Source organism: Amphiura filiformis, chromosome 17 (genome assembly GCF_039555335.1).
Source record: "Amphiura filiformis chromosome 17, Afil_fr2py, whole genome shotgun sequence".
Classification (NCBI taxonomy): Eukaryota; Metazoa; Echinodermata; class Ophiuroidea; order Amphilepidida; family Amphiuridae; genus Amphiura; species Amphiura filiformis.
This window is the reverse complement of record NC_092644.1, coordinates 34,147,811-34,168,393: the sequence shown is the minus strand read 5'-3', so window position 1 is coordinate 34,168,393 and position 20,583 is coordinate 34,147,811.

Sequence of the window (20,583 nt, the reverse complement as noted above, 5' to 3'; positions counted from 1 at the left end):
TAGAGTGAGAAGCGCACTATTTACTCTCTATCAACCGTCAAAGGACGCAATTATTTGTTGTATAAAAGCATAGTAACGAATCCTCGTTTTCCAATCCCCGGTTTATAAACACCTATATATAAGGTTATAAAACGAGGATCGAAAACCGAGGATCGGCTTAATATTCCATTTCCAGACGCCGTATGCCATTAAAACTCACTGAGTAGCTCCATAATACCGAAACGATTACTATTCCAAGTTTAAGGGGTCACTATGATACCTACTTCATCATGTTTAAGATATTAATTTCGTGTGTGCATCTTTGACTCTCAGTTATTCAGATATTGGTGGAGGGGTCCCCGGGGTGCTCCCATGGACGTAGTAGGGGCATGGGGATGTTATTAGAGTGAGAAGTGCACTATTTACTCTCTATCAACCGTCAAAGGACGCAATTATTTGTTGTATAAAAGCATAGCAACGAATCCTCGTTTTCCAATCCTCGGTTTATAAACACCTATATATAGGGTTATAAAACGAGGATCGAAAACTCGAGGATCGGCTTAATATTCCATTTCTAGACGTCGTATGCCATTAAAACGCCCTGAGTAGCGTCCTAATACCGAAACGATTACTATTCCAAGTTTAAGGGGTCACTATGATACCTACTTCATCATTTTTAAGAAATTAATTTCGTGTGTGCATCTTTGACTCTCATTGACATATAGGTTATTCAGATATTGGTGGAGATGTCCCCGGGGTGCTCCCATGGACGTAGTAGGGGCATGGGGTGTTATTAGAGTGAGAAGCGCACTATTTACTCTCTATCAACCGTCAAAGGACGCAATTATTTGTTGTATAAAAGCATAGCAACGAATCCTCGTTTTCCAATCCTCGGTTTATAAACACCCATATATAAGTTTATAAAACGAGGATCGAAAACCGAGGATCGGCTTAATATTCCATTTCCAGACGTCGTATGCCATTAAAACTCACTGAGTAGCTCCCTAATACCGAAACGATTACTATTCCAGGTTTAAGGGGTCACTATGATACCTACTTCATCATGTTTAAGCTATTAATTTCGTGTGTGCATCTTTGACTCTCAATCACATATATGTTTTTCAGATATTGGTGGAGGGGTCCCCGGGGGTGCTCCCATGGACGTAGTAGGGCATGGGGATGTTATTAGAGTGAGAAGCGCACTATTTACTCTCTATCAACCGTCAAAGGACGCAATTATTTGTTGTATAAAAGCATAGCAACGAATCCTCGTTTTCCAATCCTCGGTTTATAAACACCTATATATAAGGTTATAAAACGAGGATTGAAAACCGAGGATCGGCTTCATATTCCATTTCCAGACGTCGTATGCCATTAAAACTGCGGACTAATACCAAAACGATTACTATTCCAAGTTTAGGGGTCACTATGATACCTACTTCATCATTTTTAAGAAATTATTTTCGTGTGTGCATCTTTGACTCTCAATAACATATAGGTTATTCAGATATTGGTGGAGGGGTAACCACGGGGTGCTCCAATGGACGTAGTAGGGGCATGGGGATGTTATTAGAGTGAGAAGTGCACTATTTACTCTCTAGCAACCGTCAAAGGACGCAATTATTTGTTGTATAAAAGCATTGCAACGAATCCTCGTTTTCCAATCCTCGGTTTATAAACACCTATATATAAGGTTATAAAACGAGGATCGAAAACTCGAGGATCGGCTTAATATTCCATTTCCAGACGTCGTATGCCATTAAAACTCACTGAGTAGCTCCATAATACCGAAACGATTACTATTCCAAGTTTAAGGGGTCACTATGATACCTACTTCATCATGTTTAAGATATTAATTTCGTGTGTGCATCTTTGACTCTCAATGACATATAGGTTATTCAGATATTGGTGGAGGGGTCCCCGGGGTGCTCCCATGGACGTAGTAGGGGCATGGGGATGTTATTAGAGTGAAAAGTGCACTATTTACTCTCTAGCAACCGTCAAAGGACGCAATTATTTGTTGTATAAAAGCATAGCAACGAATCCTCGTTTTCCAATCCTCGGTTTATAAACACCTATATATAGGGTTATAAAACGAGGATCGAAAACCGAGGATCGGCTTAATATTCCATTTCCAGACGTCGTGTGCCATTAAAACGCCCTGAGTAGCTCCATAATACCGAAACGATTACTATTCCAAGTTTAAGGGGTCACTATGATACCTACTTCATCATTTTTAAGAAATTAATTTCGTGTGTGCATCTTTGACTCTCAATGACATATAGGTTATTCAGATATTAGTGGAGGGGTCCCCGGGGTGCTCAAATGGACGTTGTAGGGGCATGGGGATGTTATTAGAATGAGAAGCGCACTATTTACTCTCTAGCAACCGTCAAAGGACGCAATTATTTGTTGTATAAAAGCATAGCAACGAATCCTCGTTTTCCAATCCTCGGTTTATAAACACCTATATATAAGTTTATAAAACGAGGATCGAAAACCGAGGATCGGCTTAATATTCCATTTCCAGACGTCGTATGCCATTAAAACTCACTGAGTAGCTCCCTAATACCGAAACGATTACTATTCCAAGTTTAAGGGTCACTATGATACCTACTTCATCATGTTTAAGATATTAATTTCGTGTGTGCATCTTTGACTCTCAATCACATATATGTTTTTCAGATATTGGTGGAGGGGTCCCCGGGGTGCTCCCATGGACGTAGTATGGCATGGGGATGTTATTAGAGTGAGAAGCGCACTATTTACTCTCTATCAACCGTCAAAGGACGCAATTATTTGTTGTATAAAAGCATAGCAACGAATCCTCGTTTTCCAATCCTCGGTTTATAAACACCTATATATAAGGTTATAAAACGAGGATCGGAAACTCGAGGATCGGCTTAATATTCCATTTCCGGACGTCGTATGCCATTAAAACTCACTGAGTAGCGTCCTAATACCGAAACGATTACTATTCCAAGCTTAAGGAGTCACTATGATACCTACTTCATCATATTTAAGAAATTAATTTCGTGTGTGCATCTTTGACTCTCATTGACATTATAGGTTATTCAGATATTGGTGGAGATGTCCCGGGGTGCTCCCATGGACGTAGTAGGGGCATGGGGGTGTTATTAGAGTGAGAAGCGCACTATTTACTCTCTTTCAACCGTCAAAGGACGCAATTATTTGTTGTATAAAAACATAGCAACGAATCCTCGTTTTCCAATCCTCGGTTTATAAACACCTATATATAAGGTTATAAAACGAGGATCGAAAACCGAGGATCGGCTTAATATTCCATTTTCAGACGTCGTATGCCATTAAAACTCACTGAGTAGCTCCCTAATACCGAAACGATTACTATTCCAAGTTTAAGGGGTCACTATGATACCTACTTCATCATGTTTAAGATATTAATTTCGTGTGTGCATCTTTGACTCTCAATCACATATATGTTTTTTAGATATTGGTGGAGGGGTCCCCGGGGGTGCTCCCATGGACGTAGTAGGGCATGGGGATGTTATTAGAGTGAGAAGCGCACTATTTACTCTCTATCAACCGTCAAAGGACGCAATTATTTGTTGTATAAAAGCATAGCAACGAATCCTCGTTTTCCAATCCCCGGTTTATAAACACCTATATATAAGGTTATAAAACGAGGATCGAAAACCGAGGATCGGCTTAATATTCCATTTCCAGACGCCGTATGCCATTAAAACTCACTGAGTAGCTCCATAATACCGAAACGATTACTATTCCAAGTTTAAGGGGTCACTATGATACCTACTTCATCATGTTTAAGATATTAATTTCGTGTGTGCATCTTTGACTCTCAGTTATTCAGATATTGGTGGAGGGGTCCCCGGGGTCCTCCCATGGACGTAGTAGGGGCATGGGGATGTTATTAGAGTGAGAAGTGCACTATTTACTCTCTATCAACCGTCAAAGGACGCAATTATTTGTTGTATAAAAGCATAGCAACGAATCCTCGTTTTCCAATCCTCGGTTTATAAACACCTATATATAGGGTTATAAAACGAGGATCGAAAACCGAGGATCGGCTTAATATTCCATTTCTAGACGTCGTATGCCATTAAAACGCCCTGAGTAGCGTCCTAATACCGAAACGATTACTATTCCAAGTTTAAGGGGTCACTATGGTTCCTACCTCATCCCCTTCACGAAACTCATCCGATCTGGCTATATTGACTCTCATTGACATATAGGTTATTCAGATATTGGTGGAGATGTCCCGGGGTGCTCCCATGGACGTAGTAGGGGCATGGGGTGTTATTAGAGTGAGAAGCGCACTATTTACTCTCTATCAACCGTCAAAGGACGCAATTATTTGTTGTATAAAAGCATAGCAACGAATCCTCGTTTTCCAATCCTCGGTTTATAAACACCCATATATAAGTTTATAAAACGAGGATCGAAAACCGAGGATCGGCTTAATATTCCATTTCCAGACGTCGTATGCCATTAAAACTCACTGAGTAGCTCCCTAATACCGAAACGATTACTATTCCAGGTTTAAGGGTCACTATGATACCTACTTCATCATGTTTAAGCTATTAATTTCGTGTGTGCATCTTTGACTCTCAATCACATATATGTTTTTCAGATATTGGTGGAGGGGTCCCCGGGGGTGCTCCCATGGACGTAGTAGGGCATGGGGATGTTATTAGAGTGAGAAGCGCACTATTTACTCTCTATCAACCGTCAAAGGACGCAATTATTTGTTGTATAAAAGCATAGCAACGAATCCTCGTTTTCCAATCCTCGGTTTATAAACACCTATATATAAGGTTATAAAACGAGGATCGAAAACTCGAGGATCGGCTTAATATTCCATTTCCAGACGTCGTATGCCATTAAAACTCACTGAGTAGCTCCCTAATACCGAAACGATTACTATTCCAGGTTTAAGGGGTCACTATGATACCTACTTCATCATGTTTAAGATATTAATTTCGTGTGTGCATCTTTGACTCTCAACCACATATAATGTTATTCAGATATTGGTGGAGGGGTCCCCGGGGGTGCTCCCATGGACGTATTAGGGGCATGGGGATGTTATTAGAGTGAGAAGCGCACTATTTACTCTCTAGCAACCGTCAAAGGACGCAATTATTTGTTGTATAAAAGCATAGCAACGAATCCTCGTTTTCCAATCCTCGGTTTATAAACACCTATATATAAGGTTATAAAACGAGTATCGAAAACCGAGGAGCGGCTTAATATTCCATTTCCGGACGTCGTATGCCATTAAAACTCACTGAGTAGCGTCCTAATACCGAAACGATTACTATTTTAAGTTTAAGGGGTCACTATGATACCTACTTCATCATTTTTAAGAAATTAATTTCGTGTGTGTATCTTTGACTCTCAATGACATATATGTTATTCAGATATTGGTGGAAGGGTCCCCGGGGTGCTCCCATGGACGTAGTAGGGGCATGGGGATGTTATTAGAGTGAGAAGCGCACTATTTACTCTCTATCAACCGTCAAAGGACGCAATTATTTGTTGTATAAAAGCATAGCAACGAATCCTCGTTTTCCAATCCTCGGTTTATAAACACCTATATATAGGGTTATAAAACGAGGATCGAAAACCGAGGATCGGCTTAATATTCCATTTCCAGACGCCGTATGCCATTAAAACGCAGTGAGTTGCGGCCTAATACCAAAACTATTACTATTCCAAGTTTAAGGGGTCACTATGATACCTACTTCATCATTTTTAAGAAATTAATTTCGTGTGTGCATCAATGACATATAGGCCAGGGAGGTAAATAAGGATAATTTACTGGGTGGGCAATTTAATTTATTTTTGCCCTCATATTAGGAAAAATAATTTACTGGTGATAAAACCATGAACAAAACTATATTTCTAAAATTTATAAAAGGAATATTGCCAAACCAGTATTCGACCATTTAATTACTACAAGTATTTCCCAATAATTTTCGGTATCAGAGATGCCAGTTTTCCTTCTCATTTTAATCTGCACTTTAAACTATCTTCAGCCCAATTTTGGGTCTTTTTATCCAAATTTACACATTATTACAGGAAATTATATGGAAAACCCTTAATTATATTGACATATTTTCCAACTATAATTAAAATGTTTATTTTGCCAATTCTTATAACATAGGCCCGAATGTTGCACAAAATAATAAAGACCGATGTAGAATCACAGTCGAAAAGTGTAAAAAGTAATGAACAAACAAATCATATAACAAAGAATATGGCAATTATATTTCACCTATTTCCCAACTATAATTAAAATATTATTTTGTCAATTCGTATATTGAATTAAATAACATAGGCCCCAATGTTGCACAAAATAATAAAGACCCATGTAGAATCACAGTCGAAAAGTGTAAAAAGTAATGATATTTTAAAATAACATGTAGGCCTATTCTTTCAACATTATTACAAGTTTAGATTGATTGCAGGAAATCATTTTCATAATACTATTACCTATTTGTGCGTGCTCAAAGACTTGAAATGAGCAATGTATATCGGGATTAAGATTCAAATAATGTTTCAAGTCTATCAATCAAAAACATATCTTATTCAAGAATATCCAAATTTATGGGCTCAAAAGAATTCTTTCAGGTTTTGTGTGGACATTGCTCATAATAATATTAGTTTTTGGCTTCCTATACCATTTGTACTGTGTGATAATTATTCCTACTCTTAAGTTGTAAACATGGTGAATACATAAATTGGCAGATGATAAGATAAGGATAATGAACTGAGTGCAATGCATTAGTCAAGATAATCGCACGCGCCGTGGAGTTATTGCATTTAGCTCAAGAGCCGATAGGCTCGAGAGCTAAATGCAATAACTCCATAACAAGTGCGATTATCTTGACGAATGCATAGCTCGAGTACATTATGCGTCATATACTTTGAGTATATTAAAACAATAGGCAATATTAATTGCTGCATTCATTATATTAGTTTGAATATTAGGGAAAATATCTTAAATTTTAAAAACACCGTCAGCCACTGACCAGTAGCGAGAAAATCAATCACTGTATAAGTTAGCTATCAATGGTATCGTCATACTTTAGTAACTTGTTCACGCATGGTTTACAACCAATTGACTTTATGTTGTGACAATTATATTCGTGGTTCCGAACACAACATGAACCAGTTAACCTGGAAACGATCGATTTTGACGCCCCACTAGATATAGGCCAACATGTATTTCATTTGTAAAATGCTGAATATTTTGTAATGGTGTCACCCCTGTTTTTTAGCCCTTTTTAATTAAGAGACGCGTGATTATTCTCATTTGATGTTTGATTTATTTGGGTTCATTATTCATAATTTACGGCAATGATAGTTGCGAAATAGAACATAATTTGTAAAAAATACCTAAAGGTATTAGGTATTTTCGTCTCAGATTTCTAACCTCTGATTTACATCATGCGCATGAAAACATACCATTGTAACCTATAATTATTTTAACACCACAGAATGTATATTCGTACTTTTGTGATGGTATATATATATATATAAACTGAGCTCAAAAAGAAACTTATAATTTTTCACAAGGTCATATCTTAAAATCCTGTCCATCAAATTGAACCAAAATTACACACAGATTTACTTCAATACTCTACTCTTAACACATGTCAGTAACCAAGCAGTTATCCAACTGACACAACAGCAAAATGCACTGACATGGGACAGCTTCCTGGACCACATTCACAGCCTAGCCCTGTTTCATGTGTATGAAAAGCAGAAAGCAGCACCGTTTTATCATCTGTGCAAGGATCTTGTGTGCATTCTCACAGATTTTTTGTCCTGGGTGCCAAATGTTGGGCTGTGAAAGTGAAGGAAGTCCAGGAAGCTGTCCCATGACAGTGCATTTTGCTGTTGTGTCAGTTAAACAACTGCTTGGTTACTGACATGTGTTTTGAGTAGAGTATTAAGGTAATCCTGTGTGTAATTTTGGTTCATTGATTGACAGTATTTTAAGATATGACCTTGTGATTCTAAGTTGTAAAAATTATAAGTTTCTTTTTGAGCTCAGTTTATATATATATATATATATATCGAACAGACAAGTTATTAGTTATGTGAAAGTACTAGTAGTATTTCTAGTATTTGAGCGTGCACGTATTATCTAAAATCTATTGTTTAGCGTGCGGGTTTCAGATAATGCATTGTTTAGCGTGCAGGTATATATAATTTGGGCTATGAAGGGTAGTTCGCGAAAATAATGCACGGGAGAAGAATGCACAAAGATGAATAGAAACGGGCACTAGAAGTATATGAAATGATACATCACTTTCACTATTCAACATCATTTTCAAAATACAAGTTGATTTCAAGAGATGCACGTTGGTACTAGTTTTATGATAATTATTATATGGTGCCCAATTTTTGTGGGCAAAATAATTTACTGGGTGGGCACTTTTGGGCAATGGGCAAGTTGAATTTACTGGGTGGGCATTTGCCCACCCAGTTAACATGTTATTTACCCTCCCTGCTAGGGTTACTTACAAGGAGTTACTATCCCATGTTAATGCTTTAAGGGAAGGGGTATGAACGTTTGGACAGTATTTATTGTGGGACATGAGAGCACATCAGACCTATCGAATTGCATTCTGAATACGAAGAATGTCCTTCTGATATCAAATAATTTTGATTTTTTGAAATTCGTAACGTAATACACATTTTATGGCAAATGATTAAAAATTGATATTTTTGATATTTAACAGTACTCGAAGTAACTTTATAAATCTGATGATTTATACTTAAAGTGTATGTAGGTGGGGTGAAAAGCCGACGATCAATTGAAAATTTTGACATTTCGTATTGAAGATATGGATTTTTTCCAAAACACCAAAAAAATTAGGTCTTTTGGGAAAAAAATCCATATCTTCAATATGAAACGTTAAAATTGATCGTCGGCTTTTCCTCCAGCTACATACACTTTAAGAATATATCATTAAATTTATCAAATTTACTTCGAGGACGGTTTAATATCAAAAATGTGAAAAATATCAACTTTTAATAATTTGTCATAAAATTTGTATTATACCGTAATTTCAAAAATGAAAATTATTTGATATCAGAAAGACATTCTTCGTATTCAGAATGCAATTCGATATGTCTGATGTGCTCTCATGTCCCACAAAAATGCTGTCGAAACGCCCAAAACGCTCATTCCAGATCCCTTAAGGGGTTACTATTGTACCCAATATATATATAACTTTTTAAAGAAATGAAATTCGTGTATGCGTCTTTTTAAAGACACTTACACGAATAGCTCCAAGAGTGAGCTAGAAGTTATTCAGATATTGATGGAGAGGTCGAATATAATGGGTCCTCCTCCTGAAGTATTAGGGTCATGTCTAGGCGTTGTGCCTGTGCGTAGCGCACTATAAATCACTGGGCCTTTTTTCTCTCTTTTTTTTTTTTTGAAAGTTGAATAAGATCATAGGGCAATCTGCCGTTTTATGTCAAAATTATAGGGTATGAGGGCGCTTTGCTCTCAGCACGCACACGCTCTTTCAACTGTTAAATTTAGTGTTATGAAGATAAACATAGGTGGCACCTATATGGTTCGGTTTGAACACTCATTTGAACATTTCATGATACGCTGTCATTGAAATGTACAGGGGTAAATACACTGTCATACCGGATACATTTCAATAAAGGGATTCCTGAAATTACAAAAAGGGCCACGGTCAAACGAAAAAAGTTAAACGCACACATTTCTTCTGGAGGTTCTTATCTTCATAGTTACGCCAACAAAATTTTCAATTGGAAGAGCGAATTCGTGTTTAATGGAAAGCGACCTCATACCCTAATTTTGACATAAAATGGCCGTGTCCAAGAACATGGATGCTCCAAATCTTATGCAACATTAAAATGGATTCTTTCGCACCAATAACATATAAAACAACACCACCAATAGAATAAGGCATCATATAATATTTTTGATGCAAAATGACAATTTACAGACCACCCTCCTCCCTGACCGAATAAAGTTTTTGGCCGGCACCACCTCATTTTTTGGCCGACTTCAATAAAAACAGGTGTCAAAATACTCAAGAGATCATACTGCATCAAATAAGCTGGAGCCCTAAGGAATCTGAAATATCACACCCTTTTTTACCCCTCTATAATCGACCCCTAACAACACGTTTGGGAAATACAAAACTTGCATGAAAATGCACAATACATATTAAAGAAATTATAATACATAAATTGTTGCATTATAATACCTTTTAACATTCCCTGTTATTATGGAGATTTTTATTATACTCAATTTGCTTTTGAAGTGTTTGGATAATCGGTATTTTATTCCATTCAAATCGCATATTTGGTTTAAAGGTTATCGTCGACTTTATTTTGATATTTCAAATGCTAACCTTAAAACAATAAGTCAGAGTCCGAAGTTTATCGTTTTCTAAAATCCATTTTCTGTGTTAAAATCCGTGTTGTAAAATTTATAAATCCGTGTTAAATGAATAAAGCTTAAAATGTATAAACAATGAGTTTAATGTCACAATAAAGTGTTCAATATCGCGATCTATTATGCTCTGATTGGACTATTCTCTCGATAATAGAACGACTGTTACGATGTTTGGAGGGATATGGGGGGGGGGGTTCATGCCTGGGTACGAATAGTAATATATCAGTATTATTAAACAGTATTTTTATCATAACAGTTGACACACACAACTCATGATTGTTTTTTAACATTTATTTCTCCTATCTTTTAACAATTTTTGTCACATCATACAAAAATGTCATTTCCCGTGTTGTACGTCCAATTCCGTGATTTATTTAACGGAAAACGGAAAATCATGATAATAAGTACGCCAAACGAAATGTACAATGAAATTCATATATAGTCACAAATAGTATAGGGCGCCATGGGTTTGGGATTTTCTTTTGCTACATCAGTGGAACCAACGTTTTTTGCATCTTTAAATCTGAAAAGATAACAATTTGATTGGTTCCATTTTTTTTCTATGCCCCCTGTGCTGTGGTTCCTATGAGGGGTTAAAGGTTAGGACCAAAACTTAAAAAACAGCCCCACCATGTTGTTATGTATCTTAAATTGTTCCTCTCATTACAGTGAATAAAAAAGTAAATTGTCATATTTTTCTACGGTGCTTAGTTCAAGAGTTATAAGGTCGAATAGGTCAAATGTCAAAACTTTCATATGCCCCTACACGGAGGTCAAAATTTAAAAATGGTCAGATTTGATCGAAACTGGTGTCAAATTACTCCCCTTAACATAAGAAATCTCAAACATATACTTAATTCACAATTTTGGGTGCAATTTGTATTGTCCTGTCCACCTCCAGAGCTAAGGATGATGTCATTTTTTCTTCGGTGGGGGGGGTATGAATATGTCGGTGACCGGAGTAAATTTTTTACGACCACCCCTATCGCGGGCTAAACTTTTTACGACCCCCCCCTATCGCGGGTCAAATTTTTTATGACCCCCCCCCCCTTCCGCTTATACAGACTCAAGACAAATTATTCATCGCCGGAAGTAAGGCGCGGAGCGCACCAAAATTTTAGACCGGAGTGCGCGAAACGCATTAAAAATTTTGATCTTAAGTGTATGTAAAGAAGGCGCAAAAATGTTGCATTGTATAACTAAAGATTGTGCGCGCATTTTATTTAAAAAGTTGTTAAAAAGTTTATTTTGCACTTTGAAAGTGACATATTGCTCCCAGATTAAGTTTCTCTGAACAACTTCCACCAATTTGAAGCTAAAATGATCAAGTATAAACCGTTGAATTGGACAAATGCGCGAGAGGCGCGCGAAAATTTGCGATTCGAAAATAACGGCTTTTGCTCGCAGATTGAAGTTATTGGAACAAATGCCAATTTTAAGCTGAATGATCAAATAATAATGAATATTGGAGGGCAAAATGCAATTTGTTGCGATTAAGCTGCATTCCCCTGATTTCTCGAAGTCTCCATTATATCGAGGAAGATCATTGTGGCAAAAGCAGACAGTAACATAATTCAAGTGATATATTTTTTAGAAAGTGTGTGTCAAAGGCTATCTTATATTGTTAATGCACGTCTCTTTTACTTGTTTTTACGGGTCCGCTACGTTTGTTTGCATTTTATGAGCCGTAAAAGAGCAAAGAAAATAGATCCTGTAATGAAAGCTAATGAACCAGTAAAGGCAAAGAAAAGAGACCGTAGTGGGCCCGTAAAAAGGCAAAGAAAATATGCCATGGACCCGTATTAAAAGGAAGAAAAGAGACCTAGTGAGCATGTTTAAAAAAAGCTTAATAAGTAAGGAGGACCCGTAAAAAGCAAAGAATAGATACCTTAGGGCTAATGGATAAGAAAAGATACCTTATTTGGCCCGTATAATAAAAGCAAAGAAAATGTGTCAAAGTATCTTTTCTTTACTTATCTACGGGCCCCGGAGGTCCATTTTTTTTTTTTTTTTTGCTTTACAGACCCGTAGTAAAGTATCTTTTCTTTACTTTTTACGGGGCCCCTAGGACCCGGGCCCGGGGCAGTGGCGTAACTTTGGGTCAGGGTGCCCGGGGCGAAAGTAGATCGGGTGCCCCTGACCAAGGATGTGCATAGTCCGACATGTAGGACAGTGGCGTAGCTAGGGGTTGTGGCGCCCAGGGCTAAGGATACATAATGGAACCCCTCCCCAATTCTTGGAGCGGAGTGCGAGAAAATTTGCACAAATAGGACCAATCACGCATTAATTTTGGTCATAATGAAGTTGAATATCGGTCTCAATTTGATCTTTCAAATGATTGTGTGCTGAATTGCGCGCAAAGCGCGAAAATTTTGACTTTCATCGCTGGAGGGGGCGCAGAATCGACGCTGAATTGGTTAATTTGCCCCCCCCCCTAAGGGTGGCGCCCAGGGCACGATCCTCGTTTTATAACCATATATATAGGTGTTTATAAACGGAGGACAAGAAAACGAGGATTCTGATCTCTATGCATTTCACCACAGCCTCGTTTTACGATCCTCGTTTTATAACAAAATTAATTAGGTACCATAGTGACCCTTTAAAGCACTAACGTTGGATAGTAATCCCTTAAGTGTTAGGAACTGAGCTGCTCAGTGATATGCGATGTCGGGAAATGGTATATTAAGCCGATCCTCGGTTTTCGATCCTCGTTTTATAACCATATATATAGGTGTTTATAAACGGAGGACAAGAAAACGAGGATTCTGATCCTCGTTTTATAACAAAAAAACCCACGGCCTCCGCCAACCGACCCCTACCCCTTATTGTATTTGAATAAATGATACTTAAACAATATTTATTCCATGGTGTCATTTCAGACTAAGAACAAATTAAGGTATCTGTACCAAGGGTAGGGTGTGTTTACTTGTGAGTATTATAATAAATTATAGACTGTATTCCTCAGATTAAGATAGAGATGACCTAGCGAGTTTCAAAGCCGTGAGAATGCATCATTATCATTGTTTAATACATTAACAAATTACATGATTCACAAAACGCGATAGTGTGCATACAGCTGTTCATATCAGTATAAGGAAATCCCGCCTTACCAATGACGCACTACTGAAGAACAGGGCCAGGGTAAAGTTAATTAAAAACAATAAAAATAATTTAAAACAAACAAAGTTCAACAGTGGCTCCGGAACTGGTGGGGGGCACTCGACTTTGGAAGTGACGGGGATGTGCGGACAGCAGATCGAAACTAGGGGTCTTTCGGTGAGAGCCTAGACATCGAAAAAAGGGGGTCTTTCAGTGAGAAGGCCCCCCCCCCCAAAAGGGGGTCTTTCCGTGAGACTGGGAAAATCTTACCAAAAAAGGGGGTGATTCAGTGAGACTGGGAAAAATTTTGGGTCAAAATATAAAAGTTGATACAAAATTTTCAAAAATTCATCAAAATTAGAAAAAAAAATGAAAATTTTGAAAAATTTAAAGAAAAATAATGGAAAAAACGGGGTCATTCAGTCAGAAATTTTCCCAAGTTTTTTGGGTCCTTTGGTGACAGGAAAACAAAAAAGGGGATCATTGGGTGAGAGGGAGTTCAGTAAAAGAAAAAAAAGGGGGTCACTGCGTTTGAGGTAGTTGAAAATGGGGGTCAATGTGGCCGCACATCCCCGTCACCCATTTTTAGTGAGTGCCCCCCCGGTAGGGTCAATGTAACAAGCAGGCTATCAATTAAACATTTTGACCTTTCATATTGAAGATATGCATTTTTTCCCCCAAAGACCTAATTTTTTTGGTGTTTTGAGGAAAAAATCTATATCTTCAATACAAAAGATAGACGGCTTCTCATCCCAGCTACATACACTTTATGTACATAACATTAGATTTATCAAATTTACTTCGCCGACTGTTTTCAGAATATTTGTCATAAAATGTTTCTTGTATCGCCAATTTCAAAATATCAAAATTATTTAATATCAGAAGGACATTCCTCGTATTCAAAATGCAATTCGATGATATGTCTGATGTGCTCTCAGGTCCCACAAAAAAGACGTGAAAATGTCGCTATCCGTCAGTGGCGTAACTAGACATTTAATTGGGGGGTAAGCGGGGACAAACATACTAAATGAGGGGCAGGCATCGTTCATGCTGATTGGGGTCGTATGGGGGGGTGTGGGTCAGAGGAGGTAAGGGACCTGCTTGGCGTGTCCCCGAATCCCGGAACAGAGGCGTAGATTTCTTTTTGACATGATGGGAGGGATGGGGTTGGAAAAATTGTCTTGAAGTATAGTGAATTCAGCACCTTTTGCCGACAAAAAAGTTCCTGGTACAAATTTGCGCGAAAAATGTTGGTATATTGAAGTTTAGCTGATGACATTATGGTACAAAATTTGAATTGGTTTTTTTAAAAGGTTAAAAGTACAAAATAAATATGAGGTTAATTAATAACTCTCTGAAGTAGACCTACTTTATTTTTTCATGGGGGGGCAAGCAGGGGCAAGATTTCAAAGCGGCTCCCGCCCCATGCCCCCCCCACTAGTTACGCCACTGCCATCCGTGGCCTAAATTAATATAGCAAAGTAACAGTCTCATCTAGATATGAATGTTTTTTAAACGATGACCGAGAAAGCTTAGTTCTGAGATGAAGGAAGTGCACATAAGAAAATAAGAAAATAATTGATATTTTTGGTGATGAAATAACGCACCTTAGGGAGTGTTCATTAATACTTTGGTGGGTGCTGGTTTTCCTGAAATGTTTTGCGAAACTTTTTTAACCCCTCTCGACGGACCGCTAAACTTTTGGCCCCCCCCCCCCCCATTATCGTACAACAATCATTTTGTATTTTTGTTACGTTCCATTGGTGCGGTATCTCAATATTAAATTGTGTAATAAAATAATTTCTATTTTAATTTTGGGTGACCATTTAAGTCGAGCTTTTGCTTCGTATGGTTCACCCATTATGCTTATGAATCATAATCAAATTATCTGCATAGTAAAAATAAACTGAAACTGTATCTCGGTCACGTGTCATTGAGGGTGAAAAATGAAGGTATTTAAGGGATGGGGTATGAACGTTTGGACAGTATTTATTGTGGGACATTGGAGCACATCAGACATATCGAATTGCATTCTGAATACGAAGAATGTCCTTCTGATATCAAATAATTTTGATTTTTTTTTTTTAATTCGCAATGTAATACACATTTTATGGCAAATGATTAAAAATTGATATTTCTGATATTTAAAGAGTACTCGAAGTAAACTTTATAAATCTGATGATTTATACTTTAAAGTGTATGTAGGTGGGGTGAAAAGCCGACGATCAATTGAAAATTTTGACCTTTCGTATTGAAGATATGGATTTTTTTCCCAAAACACACACAAAAAATAGGTCTTTTGGAAATAAAAAAAAAAAAAATCCATATCTTCAATATATGAAAGGTCAAATCTTTCAATTGATCGTCGGCTTTTCCTACCAGCTGCATACACTTTAAGAATATATCATTAGATTTATAAAATTTACTTCGAGGACTATATCAAAATGTGAAAAATATCAAATTTTAATAATTTGTCATACAATTTGTATTATATCGTGAATTTCAAAAAATGAAAATTATTTGATATCAGAGAGACATTCTTCGTATTCAGAATGCAATTCGATATGTCTGATGTGCTCTCATATCCCACAAAAAATCCTGTCGAAACGCTCAAAACGCTCATTCCAGATCCCTTAACCGATTTGACAGGGATAAATGCCTAGAGGATTTGGAGGTTCATAGGCACAGCAGCATAATTTGGATCCGTGGCTATTATGATAGTACAAATGCGCGCGAACCGCGTAAAAAATGGCCATATTGAAGCTTAAATGGTCAAATATTGTTAAAAATTGAAACAAATTTGTGCAAAAAGCTAAATGGTCAAATATGTTATTAATTTGGTCAAAATCTCACACATGCACACGACACGCATCACTGAGTTTTGGCCCCCTAAGACAATGGCACCTGGGCCTGTGCCCCTCTGCCCTGTGGTAATTCTACACATTGGCATAAAAGTGAACATAAGACATAGTAGGCCTAAACTGAAGTGCGCAAATGTATGCGCAAAGAAATCCAATTTATTTGCAATATTTTCTTGATTTAGTTGCAGTTTTCCCAGTTTTTAACTAGATTGGTGCATAATCATGTTTGAAGCCTACTTTGAAGAGATCTCGGGGTAGAGACATAAAATACTATGATAAAAATACCAGTGTTTCCTTGACCTACCCAGATTGTAGGTCTACTCTACATTGTAGTAACACAGGGCTGAAACTGACCTTTGCCCCTCCCCAAACACCACCACCAAGGTATTTATGAACACTCCCTTTTTTGCAACTTTTTCTTATTTTAATCGCGCTCATTTGTCTCTTTGCTATAATATATTGAAAACATACACATTCCTGCTATAAAAAATAAAAAAAAGGTGCACCGAATGCCTTCAGTTGGGAATACATTTCATAGTTCAAAATTCTGTAAAAAATGCCCCCCCACCGAAATCCCACCCTGCGCCTGAATTGCACCTTTTTCTTGTTATAACCGCTATAATTTGCCTCTTTGTTATAATATATATATTAAACCCATATATTCCCGAAAATAATGTTAAAATGGTACAATGGACTTCATTTTTCAAAATTCTTCCATTTCAGACACCCACTGGGTCGCACTTGTGTGGCGCGATGGCCGCTATGTACATCATTTAATAATAATTACCTAAAATCTGCAAAAACGAACCCCTCCCGGGACCATCTTAATTCTACTACATTTGAAATTACAAATATATTACGTCCATTGGAGCACCTCTGGGATCCCTCCACCAATATCTGAATAACATATACGAGGGGGTATCCAAAAGTTTTTGACATCACCAAGAAGTGAAAGAGCTATACAGGGTGTATCAAAATGATTGGTACCGGGCTATGTGACATTTTCAAAAATTTAACAAAAATATAAAATGGCTAATTAATATAGTTTTTGTACTATAAACAAAAAGGGACATATGTTAACTTATTGATCTAAAAATTTGAAGATAATAGGTTGATGCATCTGGGAGCTATTGTCATTTAAACAAAGATCGACGTAATCATGGTTTTACTTACACAACACAAGATGGATAGGTTCGCTGCTTGAACTATTTATTGCATACATGCTCTTCAATATCTCACCTTAGTCTACATAACATAAAATTGCTTTACACATGCTTTTAGAAAGATAGTTCCTGACGTCCCTGACTAACGACTCTGGCAGTGTGAGGTGAAGTCCTATCTTGAATGAACTTAACACCTGGGATGGATCCATGCTGTAACTGCCCATATCAAATTATTGAAACATTGCAAGTTATAGCATGTTTGCATGGTATACTCCTTGCTCTTGGAAACTGTCTTCTAAATCTTCTCTGCACTTCACCATAGCTTCGTGTCAACCAGTAATTCTTTACTATAAATATTCGCTAAAGTGTGAAATACTGTGGAGCCATTCCAATAACTTTTACCAGGTCTAACCTACACTGCCTACAGTCTATAGCCATTCTGCAACACCATCTACTCAGTATTCTCAATGCATCTTACCGCCCTGGAAGGTGTTGACACACAAACTTCTTTCACCCCACCAAAATTATTCAAGTCAATAATATTACTCTCAACCAATAAATATTGATTAGAACATTTATATATGTATTATGAATGAAGAAATAGGCAAGGAAGAAAATAAACATTTCCATGATTTTCAACATACAAGGTATTTGTAGTAAACAGGGCTTTGAAAATGGTGCGCTACTGATCCAGCGTTACAATGAAAAGTGTAAAACCACCTACTTTCCTTTAGAATCATGTAACTTCTGAACAGAATGCGCTATCTTTATGATCTAAAATTCTTAGAGAAGATAAAACTACTATAATTACACATATTTAAACATTTTCAACCCAAACTGGTACAGCAAATAGTAAAAAATTCAGTAAAAATGAGAAGTCCTCGGTACCAATCATTTTGATACACCCTGTACCAATGAAATTTTGTCAGTGTAATCACTGGTCCTTATGGCATGCACATTATGGTCCAAAAATGGTCTCATAAGTATGTTTACTTTTTTTTACAGGTGGCGTTAGATGGGCAGTAGGCGCATAACCTGCAAGATGGTGAAAATTGAGGCACGCAGCGTGATTAAGTTCATGCATTTGAAGGGTTAGGCCTAGAATGCTCAGAAAATCTATGATGAAATGAAAGCAATCTACGGTGATGATTGCCCATCATATGGCACTATTGCTTTTTGAAAAAGGAATTTCCAAACTGGCCACATGTCCCTCACAGATGAGCCAAGAAGTGGACGTCCATCACTTACGGATGATGCGGCCACAATGAAAAAACTCAAGAAAGTGGAGGATCTTATCATGAAAAGGTTATGCGCCTACTTCCCATCTAGCGCCACCTGTGAAGAAAGTAAACATAATTATAAGACCATTTTTGGACCATAATGTACATAAGGACCAGTGATTACACTGAAAAAATTTCATCGGTATAGCTCTTTCACTTCTGGGTGATGTCAAAAACTTTGTATGTTACTGAGAGTCAAAGATGTACACATGAAATTAATTTCAACAACATGATGAACTAGGTATCGTAGTGACCCCTTAAAGTTGGAATAGTAATCCTTTCAGTATTAGGAAGCTACTGAGAGAGTTTCAATGGCATACGACGTCTGAAAATGGTATATTAAGCCGATCCTCCGTTTTCGATCCTCGTTTTATAACCTTATATATAGGTGTTTATAAACCGAGGATTGGAAAACGAGGATTCGTTGCTATGCTTTTATACAACAAATAATTGCGTCCTTTGACGGTTGATAGAGAGTAAATAGTGCGCTTCTCACTCTAATAACACCCCGATGCCCCTACTACGTCCATGGCAGCACCCCGGGGACATCTCCACCAATATCTGAATAACCGATATGTCATTGAGAGTCAAAGATACACACACGAATTTAATTTCTTAAAATGATGAAGTAGGTATCATAGTGACCCTTAAACTTGGAATAGTAATCGTTTCGGTATTAGGACGCTACTCAGTGAGTTTTAATGGCATACGACGTCCGGAAATGAAATATTAAGCCGATCCTCGAGTTTTCGATCCTCGTTTTATAACCTTATATATAGGTGTTTATAAACCGAGGATTGGAAAACGAGGATTCGTTGCTATGCTTTTATACAACAAATAATTGCGTCCTTTGACGGTTGATAGAGAGTAAATAGTGCACTTCTCACTCTAATAACATCCCCATGCCCCTACTACGTCCATGGGAGCATCCCGGGAACCCCTCCACCAATATCTGAATAACATATATGTGATTGAGAGTCAAAGATGCACACACGAAATTAATATCTTAAACATGATGAAGTAGGTATCATAGTGACCCCTTAAACTTGGAATAGTAATCGTTTCGGTATTAGGGAGCTACTCAGTGAGTTTTAATGGCATACGACGTCTGGAAATGGAACATTAAGCCGATCCTCGGTTTTCGATCCTCGTTTTATAACCTTATATATAGGTGTTTATAAACCGAGGATTGGAAAACGAGGATTCGTTGCTATGCTTTTATACAACAAATAATTGCGTCCTTCGACGGTTGATAGAGAGTAAATAGTGCGCTTCTCACTCTAATAACATCCCCATGCCCCTACTACGTCCATGGGAGCACCCCGGGGACCCCTCCACTAATATCTGAATAACCTATATGTCATTGAGAGTCAAAGATGCACACACGAAATTAATTTCTTAAAAATGATGAAGTAGGTATCATAGTGACCCCTTAAACTTGGAATAGTAATCGTTTTGGTATTAGGCCGCAGTTTTAATGGCATACGACGTCTGGAAATGGAATATTAAGCCGATCCTCGGTTTTCAATCCTCGTTTTATAAACTTATATATGGGTGTTTATAAACCGAGGATTGGAAAACGAGGATTCGTTGCTATGCTTTTATACAACAAATAATTGCGTCCTTTGACGGTTGATAGAGAGTAAATAGTGCGCTTCTCACTCTAATAACACCCCATGCCCCTACTACGTCCATGGGAGCACCCCGGGGACATCTCCACCAATATCTGAATAACCTATATGTCAATG